At 41.2% G+C, this 19,396-nt stretch overlaps 1 protein-coding gene across 5 annotated transcripts in view; it reads left to right on the top strand.

Annotated features, from left to right (window-relative positions):
- LOC308700123 (SEC14-like protein 1) overlaps positions 1–19,396 on the top strand; it is a 395,381-nt gene that overhangs the window by 139,561 nt on the left and 236,424 nt on the right. The gene's annotated exons all lie outside the window — the stretch shown is intronic.

Raw genomic sequence — 19,396 nt, 5'->3', positions numbered from 1 at the left:
ATAGATTTTCCGCCATTTTGAATTTTGTCGAAAATCTACTTTTGCGAACTAGTCCCTGGTTTTTTGCTCGATCGGAACCAAACCAGTGCAGAATTGTTCTCTGGAGTCTGAATATCAATAATTATCAAAAAAAAGTTGAAATTTCGATTCACGGTCGCTAGGGGGTGCAAAATTAACGTTGTGGGAGGAGCCTATTTTACTAAAATGGCTATAACTCCAGAAGTAAAAGAGGTATTTTAACCAAACCTGGTACACATGTGTAAGACGTCAATATGAGGTCACGGTAAAAAAATCGCGGCGATTGGTCACATGGTGGCGCTATAACATGAAAAAAACATAAAACAGGCTATAACCACCTGACCGTTAGTCCGATTGACTTGAAAATTGGTATGCAGTGTCTTGGTCCAAGGTGCCATGTATGTCTATGAGGACATTGGTGTATCTCAAAAAACATGGCCGCCATCGGCCAATGAAGTTTGAGCACCTATTAGACAAGGTTAACGGAGGCCTATCGGAACGAAACTCGGTGGGCATGTTCGACTCATGGCCCTAGAGGTCTGTAAGAATTTTAAAAGAAATCGGCCACTAGTTGGCGCTAACGAGTTTTATGGCTCTGTAATCACGTGGTGTTACACTTATTGTCACAAAATGCATACCATTTGATAGATCTCCTCTTGTTGAACAACTTTGCCTCAAGAACCATTGCTGTCAATCAAACCGTTCATTAAATATTCGTAATTATGTTAAAAACCTACTTTTGCGAACTAGTCCTAGGTTTTTCGCCCGATCAGAACCAAACGAGTCTAGGACAATTCTATGGACTCTCAAGATCAATAATTATCAAAAAAAAGTTGAACTTTTGCATTTTTCGCATGGGTATATTGGGTCATAAAGAAAATGGGCGTGGCAAAATGCACTCAAAAGCCTATAAATCCTAAACAAAAACTCAGAACTTCACGAAAATTGGTGAGCTTATGTGCCATAACATCATTAACAAGCATGCAAAATTTCATGGAGATCGGACTATAGATGGTGCTATAACTGTTAAAAAGCTTTAAAAAACACATATTTCCTATGGTAAATTGCCTGTATTGGCTGTAAATGGACTTTTCCATCTATTATTTCAGTGGTTAAAAGCTTTCTAAATAAATCTTAATGTCTTAAATGCTTATGTGCCTAAAGGCCTTAAATGCTTGAACCCCGATAAATGCTGCTTGCAGCTTTAATTATTATTATTATTATTATTATTCTGCCGTAAAACGCATCGTGCAGCCCAAACCGTAAGGGCTAGAGCTTTGAAACTTTGCCAGATGGTAGTACAAAAATCGAGGAGAGGTTATCAAATTATGACCTCGATTGGCCCATAGGTGGCGCTATAACAACCAAAAGCGCGAAAGTGGTCATAACTCCTGGACCGTATGTCGTAGACACAAGTGTCTTATATCATTGGAAAGCTGGTCGTCTGACGAACAAAACGTATATCTCCGATTTCATTTCCGTCATGATAGATTTTCCGCCATTTTGAATTTTGTCGAAAACCTACTTTTGCGAACTAGTCCCTGGTTTTTTGCTCGATCGGAACCAAACCAGTGCAGAATTGTTCTCTGGAGACTGAAGATCAATAATTATCGAAAAAAAGTTGAAATTTCGATTCAGGGTCGCTAGGGGGCGCAAAATTAACGTTGTGGGCGGAGCCTATTTTACTAAAATGGCTATAACTCCAGAAGTAAATGAGGTATTTTCAACAAACTTGGTACACATATGTAAGAGGTCAATCTGAGGACACGGTAAAAAAATCGCGGCGATTGGCCACATGGTGGCGCTATAACATGAAAAAAACATAAAACAGGCTATAACCACCTGACCGTTAGTCCGATTGACTTGAAAATTGGTATGCAGTGTCTTGGTCCAAGGTGCCATGTATGTCTATGAGGACATTGGTGTATCTCAAAAAACATGGCCGCCATTGGCCAATGAAGTTGAGCACCTATTAGACAAGGTTAACGGAGGCCGATCGGAACGAAACTCGGTGGGCATGTTCGACTCATGGCCCTAGAGGTCTGTAAGAATTTTGAAAGAAATCGGCCACTAGTTGGCGCTAACGAGTTTTATGGCTCTGTAATCACGTGGTGTTAGATATATTGTCACAAAATGCATATCATTTGATAGATCTGCTCATGCTGAACAACTTTGCCTCTAGAACCATTGCTGTCAATCAAACCGTTCATTAAATATTCATGAATATGTTAAAAACCTACTTTTGCGAACTAGTCCCTGGTTTTTTGCCCGATCGGAACCAGACCAGTCTAGGACAATTCTATGGACTCTCTAGATCAATAATTATCAAAAAAAAGTTGAACTTTTGTATTTGTATGGCTGTAATAGGGTCATTTATAAAATGGGTGTGGCAAAATACACTCAAAAGCCTATAAATCCTAAATGAAAACTCAGAACTTCACAAAAATTGGTGAGCATATGTGTCATAACATCACAAACAAGCTTGCAAAATTTTATGGAGATTGGACAATAGTTGGCGCTATAACTGTTAAAAAGCTTTAAAACCATATATTTCCTATGGTAAACTGCCTGTATTGGCTGTAAATGGTCTTTTCCATGTCTGATCATATAATTTTCATATCATAATGTTCAAAACTAGTGCAATACAATTCTCTGGACTCACTAGATCAATAATTGTCAGAAAAAGTTGAACTACTTCATTTGGATAGCTATAATAGGTTCACTTCAAAATCTGGCCTTTACCAAGTGTCCCCGAAAGCCTATATCTCTTTAATCAATGCTCAGACCTTCTTAAAAACAAGTCAGAACGTGTGAAATATCACCCTGAACAAGCATGAAAATTTTCAGACAGATCGGACAAAATTTGCCTCTATAACAGTTAAAAAGGTGAAAATGATATGATTTAATGGCATGTTAAGCCAATAAGTGGTATTTTACTGCCCCCTGCTGTTTAAAATAGTCATTTTCTCATATTGGTATTGGTATCAGCCATGGTAAATCATGATAAATGATGGTGTGTGTGTGTGTGTGTGTGTGTGTGTGTGTGTGTGTGTGTGTGTGGTACAAATATAACAAAGGTTTTATTTTCCAACATGAAAACAAACATAACAGAGTGCTAGTGCACAAACAATAACCGACAATGATAATGGATGAGAGGGGAACTTAAATACACAGATCAAGACAAGGACAACAGGTGACGGTTATAATGATGAGGAGCAGGTGATGATGAGGAGGGTGATGAGGAGCAGGTGCAGGTGATGACGACAGATGGTGAATGTGATGAAGACAGAAGGTGAATGTGATGAAGGTGAATGTGACACCAATATCACTGAAACATTTGTGTGTGTGTGTGTGTGTGTGTGTGTGTGTGTGTAGCATTATTGTGTGTAGCATATGTAGCAATTATGCATTATTGAGTTAACATGGAAACACTGGTTTGCTTTAGTGCAGAAAACTGGTCAAAATCATGAGGTTTAAAGTGAAAGTGAGCCAATAAGTGGTCTTCTACTGCCCTCTGCTGGCCATTCTACTTATTAATTAAATTTTTCCACATGTGCTTGCATTTATACTTGAATACACACTAAAAATCACTTATATAGCAATAACTATTATAACACAATCATATTTTGTCAGTGTTAATCACTTTATTTGCACTGACACTTCAAATAATTGCTAGTAATGTGGTAAATCATGGTAAATCATGGTTAACTATGCTCTCTGTGTGTGTGTGTGTGTGTGTGTGTGTGTGTGTGTGTGTGTGTGTGTGTGTGTGTGTGTGTGTGTGTGTGTGTGTGTGTGTGTGTGTGTGTGTGTGTAAGCATGCATTGAGTTAACATGGATAAACTGGTTTGCTTTAGTGCAGAAAACTGGTTTAAAGTGAAAGTGAGCCAATAAGTGGTCTTCTACTGCCCTCTGCTGGCCATTCTACTTATTAATGAAATATTTCAACATGTGCTTGCATTCATACTTGAATACACACAAAAAAAATCACTTATATAGCAATAACTATTATAACACAATCATATTTTGTCAGTGTTAATCACTTTATTTGCACTGACACTTCAAATAATTGCTAGTAATGTGATAAATCAGGCTAGAAACATGGTAAATCAAAGTAAATAATACTAGATTGTCGTTTATCTCCTGGTAAATAATACTAGAACGTGGTATATCATGGTAAATCATGGTTAACTATGCTGTGTGTGTATGTGTGTGTGTGTGTGTGTGTGTGTGTATGTGTGTGTGTGTGTGTGTGTGTGTGTGTGTGTGTGTGTTTGTGTGTGTGTGTGTGTGTGTGTGTGTGTGTGTGTGTGTGTGTGTGTGTGTGTGTGTAAGCATGCATTGAGTTAACATGGAAAAACTGGTTTGCTTTAGTGCAGAAAACTGGTTTAAAGTGAAAGTGAGCCAATAAGTGGTCTTCTACTGCCCTCTGCTGGCCATTCTACTTAATAATGAAATATTTTACATGTGCTTTTGCATTCATACTTGGACACACACTAAAAATCACGTATATAACTAACTATTATAACACAATAATATTTTGTCAGTGTTCATCACCTCATTTGCACTGACACTTCACATATTTGCTAGTAATGTGGTTAATCATGCTAGAAACATTGTAAATCATAGTAAATAATACTGAAATGAGGTGTATCAAGGTAAATCATGCTAGAATCCTAATAAATCATTCTGGAACATGGTATATGATAGTAAATCATGCTAGAATCATATTAAATAATTCTAGAATGTGGCAAATTGTTGTGGGAGGAGCCTATTTTACTCAAATGGCTATAACTCAAGAAGTAAATGAGATATCTTCACCAAACTCAGTACACATGTGTATGGGTTCAATTTGAGGTCACAGTAAACAATTCTATGGAGATCGGAGCATAGGTGGCGCTATAACTGTTAAAAAGCTTTAAAACCATATATATCCCATGGCAAATTGCCTGTATTGGCTGTAAATGGTCTTTTCCATCTATTATGTCAGTGGTTACATGCTTGCTAAATAAATCTTAATAACTTTTGATGCTTTTGTGCTTAAATGCCTTAAAGGCCTTAACTGCTTGAACCCCGATAAATGCTGCTTGCAGCTTTAATTAGGGGTTCAAGCACGAAGTGCTGAAACCCTATTGTATTTGTGCTGATTTTTATTATTATTATTATTATTAGGGGTTCAAGCACGAAGTGCTGAAACCCTATTGTAATTGTAAGGATTTTTATTATTATTATTATTATTCTTCTGCCGTAAAACGCATCGTGCAGCCCAAACCGTAAGGGCTGGAGACTTGAAACTTTGCCAGATGGTAGTACAAAAATCGAGGAAAGGTTCAGAGATTATGACCCCGATTGGCCCATAGGTGGCGCTATAACAACCAAAAGCGCGAAACTGCTCATAACTCCTAGACCGTATGTCGTAGACTCAAGTGTCTTATATCATTGGAAAGCTGGAAACGTGATGAACAAAACGTATATCTCCGATTTCATTTCCGGTATGGAAATTTTTCCGCCATTTTGAATTTTGTCAAAAAACTGCTTTTGCTAATTAGTCCTAGGATTTTTGTCCGATCGGAACCAAACCAGTGCAGAAATGTTCTATGGAGTCTGACGATTAATAATTATCAAAAAAAATTCGAAATTTCGATTCATGGTCGCTAGGGGGCATAAAATAAACATTGTGGGAGGAGCCTATTTTACTAAAATGGCTATAACTCAAAAAGTAAATGAGATAGCTTAACCAAACTCGGTACACATGTGTATGGGTTCAGTCTGGGGTCACAGTAAAAAAATCGCGACGATTGAACAATAGGTGGCGCTATAACATGGAAAAAACATGAAAAGGGCTATAACCACCTGACCGTTAGTCCGATTGACTTGAAAATTGGTATGCAGTGTCTTGGCCCAAGGTGCCATATATGTCTATGAGGAAATTGGCGTATCTCAAAAAACATGGCCGCCATTGGCCAATGAAGTTGAGCACCTATTAGACAAGGTTAACGGAGGCCGATCGGAACGAAACTCGATGGGCATGTTCATCTCATGGCCCTAGAGGTCTGTAAGAATTTTGAAAGAAATCGGCCACTAGTTGGCGCTAACGAGTTTTATGGCTCTGTAATCACGTGGTGTTACACTCATCCACACAATATGCATATCATTTGATAGATCTGCTCATGCTGAACAACTTTGCCTCAAGAACCATTGCTGTCAATCAAACCGTTCATTAAATATTCGCGAACATGTTAAAAACCTACTTTTGCGAACTAGTCCTAGGTTTTTCGCCCGATCGGAACCAGACCAGTCTAGGACATTCTCTGGACTCTCTAGATCAATAATTATCGAAAAAAAGTTGAACTTTTGCATTTGGATGGCTGTAATAGGGTCATTTATAAAATGGGCGTGGCAAAATACATTAAAAATCCTATAAATCCTAAATGAAAACTCAGAACTTCACAAAAATTGGTGAGCATATGTGACATAACATCATTAACAAGCATGCCAAATTTTATGGAGATCGGACCATAGGTGGCGCTATAACTGTTAAAAAGCTTTAAAACCATATATTTCCTATGGTACATTGCCTGTATTGGCTGTAAATGGTCTTTTCCATCTATTATGTCAGTGGTTACATGCTTGCTAAATAAAACCTGATAACTTTTGATGCTTTTGTGCTTAAAAACCCTTAAAGGCCTTAATAGCTTGAACCCCGATAAATGCTGCTTGCAGCTTTAATTATTATTATTAGGGGTTCAAGCACGAAGTGCTGAAACCCTATTGTAATTGTGCTGATTTTTATTATTATTATTATTATTATTATTCTGCCGTAAAACGCATCGTGCAGCCCAAACCGTAAGGGCTAGAGCTTTGAAACTTTGCCATATGGTAGTACAAAAATCGAGGAGAGGTTATCAAATTATGACCCCGATTGGCCCATAGGTGGCGCTATAGCAACCAAAAGCGCGAAACTGCTCATAACTCCTAGACCGTAAGTCATAGACTCAAGTGTCTTATATCATTGGAAAGCTGGACGCCTGACGAACAAAACGTATATCTCCGATTTTATTTCCGCCATGATAGATTTTCCGCCATTTTGAATTTTGTCGAAAATCTACTTTTGCGAACTAGTCCCTGGTTTTTTGCCCGATCGGAACCAAACCAGTGCAGAATTGTTCTCTGGAGTCTGAATATCAATAATTATCAAAAAAAAGTTGAAATTTCGATTCACGGTCGCTAGGGGGTGCAAAATTAACGTTGTGGGAGGAGCCTATTTTACTAAAATGGCTATAACTCCAGAAGTAAAAGAGGTATTTTAACCAAACCTGGTACACATGTGTAAGACGTCAATATGAGGTCACGGTAAAAAAATCGCGGCGATTGGTCACATGGTGGCGCTATAACATGAAAAAAACATAAAACAGGCTATAACCACCTGACCGTTAGTCCGATTGACTTGAAAATTGGTATGCAGTGTCTTGGTCCAAGGTGCCATGTATGTCTATGAGGACATTGGTGTATCTCAAAAAACATGGCCGCCATCGGCCAATGAAGTTTGAGCACCTATTAGACAAGGTTAACGGAGGCCTATCGGAACGAAACTCGGTGGGCATGTTCGACTCATGGCCCTAGAGGTCTGTAAGAATTTTAAAAGAAATCGGCCACTAGTTGGCGCTAACGAGTTTTATGGCTCTGTAATCACGTGGTGTTACACTTATTGTCACAAAATGCATACCATTTGATAGATCTCCTCTTGTTGAACAACTTTGCCTCAAGAACCATTGCTGTCAATCAAACCGTTCATTAAATATTCGTAATTATGTTAAAAACCTACTTTTGCGAACTAGTCCTAGGTTTTTCGCCCGATCAGAACCAAACGAGTCTAGGACAATTCTATGGACTCTCAAGATCAATAATTATCAAAAAAAAGTTGAACTTTTGCATTTTTCGCATGGGTATATTGGGTCATAAAGAAAATGGGCGTGGCAAAATGCACTCAAAAGCCTATAAATCCTAAACAAAAACTCAGAACTTCACGAAAATTGGTGAGCTTATGTGCCATAACATCATTAACAAGCATGCAAAATTTCATGGAGATCGGACTATAGATGGTGCTATAACTGTTAAAAAGCTTTAAAAAACACATATTTCCTATGGTAAATTGCCTGTATTGGCTGTAAATGGACTTTTCCATCTATTATTTCAGTGGTTAAAAGCTTTCTAAATAAATCTTAATGTCTTAAATGCTTATGTGCCTAAAGGCCTTAAATGCTTGAACCCCGATAAATGCTGCTTGCAGCTTTAATTATTATTATTATTCTGCCGTAAAACGCATCGTGCAGCCCAAACCGTAAGGGCTAGAGCTTTGAAACTTTGCCAGATGGTAGTACAAAAATCGAGGAGAGGTTATCAAATTATGACCTCGATTGGCCCATAGGTGGCGCTATAACAACCAAAAGCGCGAAAGTGGTCATAACTCCTGGACCGTATGTCGTAGACACAAGTGTCTTATATCATTGGAAAGCTGGTCGTCTGACGAACAAAACGTATATCTCCGATTTCATTTCCGTCATGATAGATTTTCCGCCATTTTGAATTTTGTCGAAAACCTACTTTTGCGAACTAGTCCCTGGTTTTTTGCTCGATCGGAACCAAACCAGTGCAGAATTGTTCTCTGGAGACTGAAGATCAATAATTATCGAAAAAAAGTTGAAATTTCGATTCAGGGTCGCTAGGGGGCGCAAAATTAACGTTGTGGGCGGAGCCTATTTTACTAAAATGGCTATAACTCCAGAAGTAAATGAGGTATTTTCAACAAACTTGGTACACATATGTAAGAGGTCAATCTGAGGACACGGTAAAAAAATCGCGGCGATTGGCCACATGGTGGCGCTATAACATGAAAAAAACATAAAACAGGCTATAACCACCTGACCGTTAGTCCGATTGACTTGAAAATTGGTATGCAGTGTCTTGGTCCAAGGTGCCATGTATGTCTATGAGGACATTGGTGTATCTCAAAAAACATGGCCGCCATTGGCCAATGAAGTTGAGCACCTATTAGACAAGGTTAACGGAGGCCGATCGGAACGAAACTCGGTGGGCATGTTCGACTCATGGCCCTAGAGGTCTGTAAGAATTTTGAAAGAAATCGGCCACTAGTTGGCGCTAACGAGTTTTATGGCTCTGTAATCACGTGGTGTTAGATATATTGTCACAAAATGCATATCATTTGATAGATCTGCTCATGCTGAACAACTTTGCCTCTAGAACCATTGCTGTCAATCAAACCGTTCATTAAATATTCATGAATATGTTAAAAACCTACTTTTGCGAACTAGTCCCTGGTTTTTTGCCCGATCGGAACCAGACCAGTCTAGGACAATTCTATGGACTCTCTAGATCAATAATTATCAAAAAAAAGTTGAACTTTTGTATTTGTATGGCTGTAATAGGGTCATTTATAAAATGGGTGTGGCAAAATACACTCAAAAGCCTATAAATCCTAAATGAAAACTCAGAACTTCACAAAAATTGGTGAGCATATGTGTCATAACATCACAAACAAGCTTGCAAAATTTTATGGAGATTGGACAATAGTTGGCGCTATAACTGTTAAAAAGCTTTAAAACCATATATTTCCTATGGTAAACTGCCTGTATTGGCTGTAAATGGTCTTTTCCATGTCTGATCATATAATTTTCATATCATAATGTTCAAAACTAGTGCAATACAATTCTCTGGACTCACTAGATCAATAATTGTCAGAAAAAGTTGAACTACTTCATTTGGATAGCTATAATAGGTTCACTTCAAAATCTGGCCTTTACCAAGTGTCCCCGAAAGCCTATATCTCTTTAATCAATGCTCAGACCTTCTTAAAAACAAGTCAGAACGTGTGAAATATCACCCTGAACAAGCATGAAAATTTTCAGACAGATCGGACAAAATTTGCCTCTATAACAGTTAAAAAGGTGAAAATGATATGATTTAATGGCATGTTAAGCCAATAAGTGGTATTTTACTGCCCCCTGCTGTTTAAAAGTCATTTTCTCATATTGGTATTGGTATCAGCCATGGTAAATCATGATAAATGATGGTGTGTGTGTGTGTGTGTGTGTGTGTGTGTGTGTGTGTGTGTGTGTGTGTGTGTGGTACAAATATAACAAAGGTTTTATTTTCCAACATGAAAACAAACATAACAGAGTGCTAGTGCACAAACAATAACCGACAATGATAATGGATGAGAGGGGAACTTAAATACACAGATCAAGACAAGGACAACAGGTGACGGTTATGATGATGAGGAGCAGGTGATGATGAGGAGGGTGATGAGGAGCAGGTGCAGGTGATGACGACAGATGGTGAATGTGATGAAGACAGAAGGTGAATGTGATGAAGGTGAATGTGACACCAATATCACTGAAACATTTGTGTGTGTGTGTGTGTGTGTGTGTGTGTGTGTGTGTGTGTGTAGCATTATTGTGTGTAGCATATGTAGCAAGTATGCATTATTGAGTTAACATGGAAACACTGGTTTGCTTTAGTGCAGAAAACTGGTCAAAATCATGAGGTTTAAAGTGAAAGTGAGCCAATAAGTGGTCTTCTACTGCCCTCTGCTGGCCATTCTACTTAATTAAATTTTTCCACATGTGCTTGCATTTATACTTGAATACACACTAAAAATCACTTATATAGCAATAACTATTATAACATAATCATATTTTGTCAGTGTTAATCACTTTATTTGCACTGACACTTCAAATAATTGCTAGTAATGTGGTAAATCATGGTAAATCATGGTTAACTATGCTGTGTGTGTGTGTGTGTGTGTGTGTGTGTGTGTGTGTGTGTGTGTGTGTGTGTGTGTAAGCATGCATTGAGTTAACATGGAAAAACTGGTTTGCTTTAGTGCAGAAAACTGGTTTAAAGTGAAAGTGAGCCAATAAGTGGTCTTCTACTGCCCTCTGCTGGCCATTCTACTTAATAATGAAATATTTTACATGTGCTTTTGCATTCATACTTGGACACACACTAAAAATCACGTATATAACTAACTATTATAACACAATAATATTTTGTCAGTGTTCATCACCTCATTTGCACTGACACTTCACATATTTGCTAGTAATGTGGTTAATCATGCTAGAAACATTGTAAATCATAGTAAATAATACTGAAATGAGGTGTATCAAGGTAAATCATGCTAGAATCCTAATAAATCATTCTGGAACATGGTATATGATAGTAAATCATGCTAGAATCATATTAAATAATTCTAGAATGTGGCAAATCGTTGTGGGAGGAGCCTATTTTACTCAAATGGCTATAACTCAAGAAGTAAATGAGATATCTTCACCAAACTCAGTACACATGTGTATGGGTTCAATTTGAGGTCACAGTAAACAATTCTATGGAGATCGGAGTATAGGTGGCGCTATAACTGTTAAAAAGCTTTAAAACCATATCCCATGGCAAATTGCCTGTATTGGCTGTAAATGGTCTTTTCCATCTATTATGTCAGTGGTTACATGCTTGCTAAATAAATCTTAATAACTTTTGATGCTTTTGTGCTTAAATGCCTTAAAGGCCTTAACTGCTTGAACCCCGATAAATGCTGCTTGCAGCTTTAATTAGGGGTTCAAGCACGAAGTGCTGAAACCCTATTGTAATTGTGCTGATTTTTATTATTATTATTAGGGGTTCAAGCACTTCAGTGCTGAACACCTATTGTAATTGTTAATTTTCCCATGATGCAACATTCAGACATAAAACTGATCGGGCAGACCAAACCGTAAGTCGTGGAGACTTGAAACTTTGGGGGCTGATAGTACTCACACCGCCTACAGCGTCACCAAGGCCCGCCCCGATCGGCCTGACGGGGGCGCTACAGCGGGCAAAAGTACGAAACGGCTCATAACTCATCAACCGTGAGGCGTAGGCTCAAGTGTCTTATATCGCTGGAATCCTTGGCTCGAGGCGGACCAGATGCATGCCTCGGATTTGCTCGTCACCCTGGGAAAATTTTAGGGTATTTGGGGTTTTTCCAAAAACCTACTTTCGCGAACTAGTCCTAGGTTTTTGGCCCGACCGGAACCAAACCAGTGCGGCAAGATTCTCTGGAGTCTGATTGTCAATAATTATCAAAAAAAAGTGTAAATTTCGCTTCACGGTCCCTAAGGGCCGCCAAAATGTTCGAAGTGGGAGGAGCCCATTTTGCTTAATTGGCTATAACTCGTGAACGGAACGAGATTTTTGCACCAAACTCAGCACACGCATGTACGAGCTCATTCTGTGGTCACGTGAAAAAGGGCGCAGCGACTGGCCACTTGGTGGCGCTATAACTGTTAAAAGGGTGTCAAAATGATGTATTTCTATGGAAAAAACACATGAAATGGCTGAAAGCGGCCATCTTGCTGTCTGATTTGCATACAAGCTCACAAAATCGGGCATGCGCATGCGTCACGTGATCCTGAAGAAGCTTGAAAACTTTCATGGACGTCGGGCCATTGGTGGCGCTTTAACTGTCATAAAGGTGAGAAGGCCTCTGTATTACCCTATGCAAAATGACATTTAAATGACTGAAAAATGGGGGGAAAAGAGCAGAGCTTCACCAAATTAGCTGAGCACATGCGCCATATTATTCTAAAGAAGCGTGCAAACTTTTATGGAGATCGGGCCATCAGTGGGGGTGTCACAGTTTAAAAGGTAAAAAAAAAAATGCACCACATTTCCATGATAAATGAGCTAAAAGGGCAACAAACGTTCTTTTTCCTCTCCGAGGCACATGTTAGAAGGCTGGATAAAGTTTTTGGAACGCAGCAGCGCAGACGGCAAGCGCCTAGACCCTATAGTTTTTTTTTTAGAGGCCTTTTTGTGGCCCTTTTTTAGCCACTTATTAGGGGTTCAAGCACTTCAGTGCTGAACACCTATTGTAATTGTTAATTTTCCCATGATGCAACATTCAGACATAAAACTGATCGGGCAGACCAAACCGTAAGTCGTGGAGACTTGAAACTTTGGGGGCTGATAGTACTCACACCGCCTACAGCGTCACCAAGGCCCGCCCCGATCGGCCTGACGGGGGCGCTACAGCGGGCAAAAGTACGAAACGGCTCATAACTCATCAACCGTGAGGCGTAGGCTCAAGTGTCTTATATCGCTGGAATCCTTGGCTCGAGGCGGACCAGATGCATGCCTCGGATTTGCTCGTCACCCTGGGAAAATTTTAGGGTATTTGGGGTTTTTCCAAAAACCTACTTTCGCGAACTAGTCCTAGGTTTTTGGCCCGACCGGAACCAAACCAGTGCGGCAAGATTCTCTGGAGTCTGATTGTCAATAATTATCAAAAAAAAGTGTAAATTTCGCTTCACGGTCCCTAAGGGCCGCCAAAATGTTCGAAGTGGGAGGAGCCCATTTTGCTTAATTGGCTATAACTCGTGAACGGAACGAGATTTTTGCACCAAACTCAGCACACGCATGTACGAGCTCATTCTGTGGTCACGTGAAAAAGGGCGCAGCGACTGGCCACTTGGTGGCGCTATGGTGTCAAAATGATGTATTTCTATGGAAAAAACACATGAAATGGCTGAAAGCGGCCATCTTGCTGTCTGATTTGCATACAAGCTCACAAAATCGGGCATGCGCATGCGTCACGTGATCCTGAAGAAGCTTGAAAACTTTCATGGACGTCGGGCCATTGGTGGCGCTTTAACTGTCATAAAGGTGAGAAGGCCTCTGTATTACCCTATGCAAAATGACATTTAAATGACTGAAAAATGGGGGGAAAAGAGCAGAGCTTCACCAAATTAGCTGAGCACATGCGCCATATTATTCTAAAGAAGCGTGCAAACTTTTATGGAGATCGGGCCATCAGTGGGGGTGTCACAGTTTAAAAGGTAAAAAAAAAAAATGCACCACATTTCCATGATAAATGAGCTAAAAGGGCAACAAACGTTCTTTTTCCTCTCCGAGGCACATGTTAGAAGGCTGGATAAAGTTTTTGGAACGCAGCAGCGCAGACGGCAAGCGCCTAGACCCTATAGTTTTTTTTTTAGAGGCCTTTTTGTGGCCCTTTTTTAGCCACTTATTAGGGGTTCAAGCACTTCAGTGCTGAACACCTATTGTAATTGTTAATTTTCCCATGATGCAACATTCAGACATAAAACTGATCGGGCAGACCAAACCGTAAGTCGTGGAGACTTGAAACTTTGGGGGCTGATAGTACTCACACCGCCTACAGCGTCACCAAGGCCCGCCCCGATCGGCCTGACGGGGGCGCTACAGCGGGCAAAAGTACGAAACGGCTCATAACTCATCAATCGTGAGGCGTAGGCTCAAGTGTCTTATATCGCTGGAATCCTTGGCTCGAGGCGGACCAGATGCATGCCTCGGATTTGCTCGTCACCCTGGGAAAATTTTAGGGTATTTGGGGTTTTTCCAAAAACCTACTTTCGCGAACTAGTCCTAGGTTTTTGGCCCGACCGGAACCAAACCAGTGCGGCAAGATTCTCTGGAGTCTGATTGTCAATAATTATCAAAAAAAAGTGTAAATTTCGCCTCACGGTCCCTAAGGGCCGCCAAAATGTTCGAAGTGGGAGGAGCCCATTTTGCTTAATTGGCTATAACTCGTGAACGGAACGAGATTTTTGCACCAAACTCAGCACACGCATGTACGAGCTCATTCTGTGGTCACGTGAAAAAGGGCGCAGCGACTGGCCACTTGGTGGCGCTATGGTGTCAAAATGATGTATTTCTATGGAAAAAACACATGAAATGGCTGAAAGCGGCCATCTTGCTGTCTGATTTGCATACAAGCTCACAAAATCGGGCATGCGCATGCGTCACGTGATCCTGAAGAAGCTTGAAAACTTTCATGGACGTCGGGCCATTGGTGGCGCTTTAACTGTCATAAAGGTGAGAAGGCCTCTGTATTACCCTATGCAAAATGACATTTAAATGACTGAAAAATGGGGGGAAAAGAGCAGAGCTTCACCAAATTAGCTGAGCACATGCGCCATATTATTCTAAAGAAGCATGCAAACTTTTATGGAGATCGGGCCATCAGTGGGGGTGTCACAGTTTAAAAGGTAAAAAAAAAAATGCACCACATTTCCATGATAAATGAGCTAAAAGGGCAACAAACGTTCTTTTTCCTCTCCGAGGCACATGTTAGAAGGCTGGATAAAGTTTTTGGAACGCAGCAGCGCAGACGGCAAGCGCCTAGACCCTATAATTTTTTTTTTAGAGGCCTTTTTGTGGCCCTTTTTTAGCCACTTATTAGGGGTTCAAGCACTTCAGTGCTGAACACCTATTGTAATTGTTAATTTTCCCATGATGCAACATTCAGACATAAAACTGATCGGGCAGACCAAACCGTAAGTCGTGGAGACTTGAAACTTTGGGGGCTGATAGTACTCACACCGCCTACAGCGTCACCAAGGCCCGCCCCGATCGGCCTGACGGGGGCGCTACAGCGGGCAAAAGTACGAAACGGCTCATAACTCATCAACCGTGAGGCGTAGGCTCAAGTGTCTTATATCGCTGGAATCCTTGGCTCGAGGCGGACCAGATGCATGCCTCGGATTTGCTCGTCACCCTGGGAAAATTTTAGGGTATTTGGGGTTTTTCCAAAAACCTACTTTCGCGAACTAGTCCTAGGTTTTTGGCCCGACCGGAACCAAACCAGTGCGGCAAGATTCTCTGGAGTCTGATTGTCAATAATTATCAAAAAAAAGTGTAAATTTCGCTTCACGGTCCCTAAGGGCCGCCAAAATGTTCGAAGTGGGAGGAGCCCATTTTGCTTAATTGGCTATAACTCGTGAACGGAACGAGATTTTTGCACCAAACTCAGCACACGCATGTACGAGCTCATTCTGTGGTCACATGAAAAAGGGCGCAGCGACTGGCCACTTGGTGGCGCTATAACTGTTAAAAGGGTGTCAAAATGATGTATTTCTATGGAAAAAACACATGAAATGGCTGAAAGCGGCCATCTTGCTGTCTGATTTGCATACAAGCTCACAAAATCGGGCATGCGCATGCGTCACGTGATCCTGAAGAAGCTTGAAAACTTTCATGGACGTCGGGCCATTGGTGGCGCTTTAACTGTCATAAAGGTGAGAAGGCCTCTGTATTACCCTATGCAAAATGACATTTAAATGACTGAAAAATGGGGGGAAAAGAGCAGAGCTTCACCAAATTAGCTGAGCACATGCGCCATATTATTCTAAAGAAGCGTGCAAACTTTTATGGAGATCGGGCCATCAGTGGGGGTGTCACAGTTTAAAAGGTAAAAAAAAAAATGCACCACATTTCCATGATAAATGAGCTAAAAGGGCAACAAACGTTCTTTTTCCTCTCCGAGGCACATGTTAGAAGGCTGGATAAAGTTTTTGGAACGCAGCAGCGCAGACGGCAAGCGCCTAGACCCTATAGTTTTTTTTTTAGAGGCCTTTTTGTGGCCCTTTTTTAGCCACTTATTAGGGGTTCAAGCACTTCAGTGCTGAACACCTATTGTAATTGTTAATTTTCCCATGATGCAACATTCAGACATAAAACTGATCGGGCAGACCAAACCGTAAGTCGTGGAGACTTGAAACTTTGGGGGCTGATAGTACTCACACCGCCTACAGCGTCACCAAGGCCCGCCCCGATCGGCCTGACGGGGGCGCTACAGCGGGCAAAAGTACGAAACGGCTCATAACTCATCAACCGTGAGGCGTAGGCTCAAGTGTCTTATATCGCTGGAATCCTTGGCTCGAGGCGGACCAGATGCATGCCTCGGATTTGCTCGTCACCCCGGGAAAATTTTAGGGTATTTGGGGTTTTTCCAAAAACCTACTTTCGCGAACTAGTCCTAGGTTTTTGGCCCGACCGGAACCAAACCAGTGCGGCAAGATTCTCTGGAGTCTGATTGTCAATAATTATCAAAAAAAAGTGTAAATTTCGCTTCACGGTCCCTAAGGGCCGCCAAAATGTTCGAAGTGGGAGGAGCCCATTTTGCTTAATTGGCTATAACTCGTGAACGGAACGAGATTTTTGCACCAAACTCAGCACACGCATGTACGAGCTCATTCTGTGGTCACGTGAAAAAGGGCGCAGCGACTGGCCACTTGGTGGCGCTATGGTGTCAAAATGATGTATTTCTATGGAAAAAACACATGAAATGGCTGAAAGCGGCCATCTTGCTGTCTGATTTGCATACAAGCTCACAAAATCGGGCATGCGCATGCGTCACGTGATCCTGAAGAAGCTTGAAAACTTTCATGGACGTCGGGCCATTGGTGGCGCTTTAACTGTCATAAAGGTGAGAAGGCCTCTGTATTACCCTATGCAAAATGACATTTAAATGACTGAAAAATGGGGGGAAAAGAGCAGAGCTTCACCAAATTAGCTGAGCACATGCACCATATTATTCTAAAGAAGCGTGCAAACTTTTATGGAGATCGGGCCATCAGTGGGGGTGTCACAGTTTAAAAGGTAAAAAAAAAAATGCACCACATTTCCATGATAAATGAGCTAAAAGGGCAACAAACGTTCTTTTTCCTCTCCGAGGCACATGTTAGAAGGCTGGATAAAGTTTTTGGAACGCAGCAGCGCAGACGGCAAGCGCCTAGACCCTATAGTTTTTTTTTTAGAGGCCTTTTTGTGGCCCTTTTTTAGCCACTTATTAGGGGTTCAAGCACTTCAGTGCTGAACACCTATTGTAATTGTTAATTTTCCCATGATGCAACATTCAGACATAAAACTGATCGGGCAGACCAAACCGTAAGTCGTGGAGACTTGAAACTTTGGGGGCTGATAGTACTCACACCGCCTACAGCGTCACCAAGGCCCGCCCCGATCGGCCTGACGGGGGCGCTACAGCGGGCAAAAGTACGAAACGGCTCATAACTCATCAATCGTGAGGCGTAGGCTCAAGTGTCTTATATCGCTGGAATCCTTGGCTCGAGGCGGACCAGATGCATGCCTCGGATTTGCTCGTCACCCTGGGAAAATTTTAGGGTATTTGGGGTTTTTCCAAAAACCTACTTTCGCGAACTAGTCCTAGGTTTTTGGCCCGACCGGAACCAAACCAGTGCGGCAAGATTCTCTGGAGTCTGATTGTCAATAATTATCAAAAAAAAGTGTAAATTTCGCTTCACGGTCCCTAAGGGCCGCCAAAATGTTCGAAGTGGGAGGAGCCCATTTTGCTTAATTGGCTATAACTCGTGAACGGAACGAGATTTTTGCACCAAACTCAGCACACGCATGTACGAGCTCATTCTGTGGTCACGTGAAAAAGGGCGCAGCGACTGGCCACTTGGTGGCGCTATGGTGTCAAAATGATGTATTTCTATGGAAAAAACACATGAAATGGCTGAAAGCGGCCATCTTGCTGTCTGATTTGCATACAAGCTCACAAAATCGGGCATGCGCATGCGTCACGTGATCCTGAAGAAGCTTGAAAACTTTCATGGACGTCGGGCCATTGGTGGCGCTTTAACTGTCATAAAGGTGAGAAGGCCTCTGTATTACCCTATGCAAAATGACATTTAAATGACTGAAAAATGGGGGGAAAAGAGCAGAGCTTCACCAAATTAGCTGAGCACATGCGCCATATTATTCTAAAGAAGCATGCAAACTTTTATGGAGATCGGGCCATCAGTGGGGGTGTCACAGTTTAAAAGGTAAAAAAAAAAATGCACCACATTTCCATGATAAATGAGCTAAAAGGGCAACAAACGTTCTTTTTCCTCTCCGAGGCACATGTTAGAAGGCTGGATAAAGTTTTTGGAACGCAGCAGCGCAGACGGCAAGCGCCTAGACCCTATAATTTTTTTTTTAGAGGCCTTTTTGTGGCCCTTTTTTAGCCACTTATTAGGGGTTCAAGCACTTCAGTGCTGAACACCTATTGTAATTGTTAATTTTCCCATGATGCAACATTCAGACATAAAACTGATCGGGCAGACCAAACCGTAAGTCGTGGAGACTTGAAACTTTGGGGGCTGATAGTACTCACACCGCCTACAGCGTCACCAAGGCCCGCCCCGATCGGCCTGACGGGGGCGCTACAGCGGGCAAAAGTACGAAACGGCTCATAACTCATCAACCGTGAGGCGTAGGCTCAAGTGTCTTATATCGCTGGAATCCTTGGCTTGAGGCCGACCAGATGCATGCCTCAGATTTGCTTGCCCTTCGGCGCCAATTTTGAGTAAATTGAGGTTTTTTGAAAAACCTACTTTTGCGAATTACTCCTAGATTTTTTGCCCGATCGAAACCAAACCAATGCAGAAATATTCTCTGGACAGAGACTATCAATAATCATCAAAAAAATTCTTAATTTAAATTCACGGTCGCTAAGGGAAATCAAAATGTTTGATGGCACCAGGGCCACTTTTACTAA

This window comes from Scardinius erythrophthalmus, assembly GCF_964197995.2.
Source record: "Scardinius erythrophthalmus genome assembly, chromosome: 12".
NCBI lineage: Eukaryota > Metazoa > Chordata > Actinopteri > Cypriniformes > Leuciscidae > Scardinius > Scardinius erythrophthalmus.
Note: the sequence above shows the minus strand (reverse complement) of the source record. Positions and strands in the feature narration are given on the sequence as shown.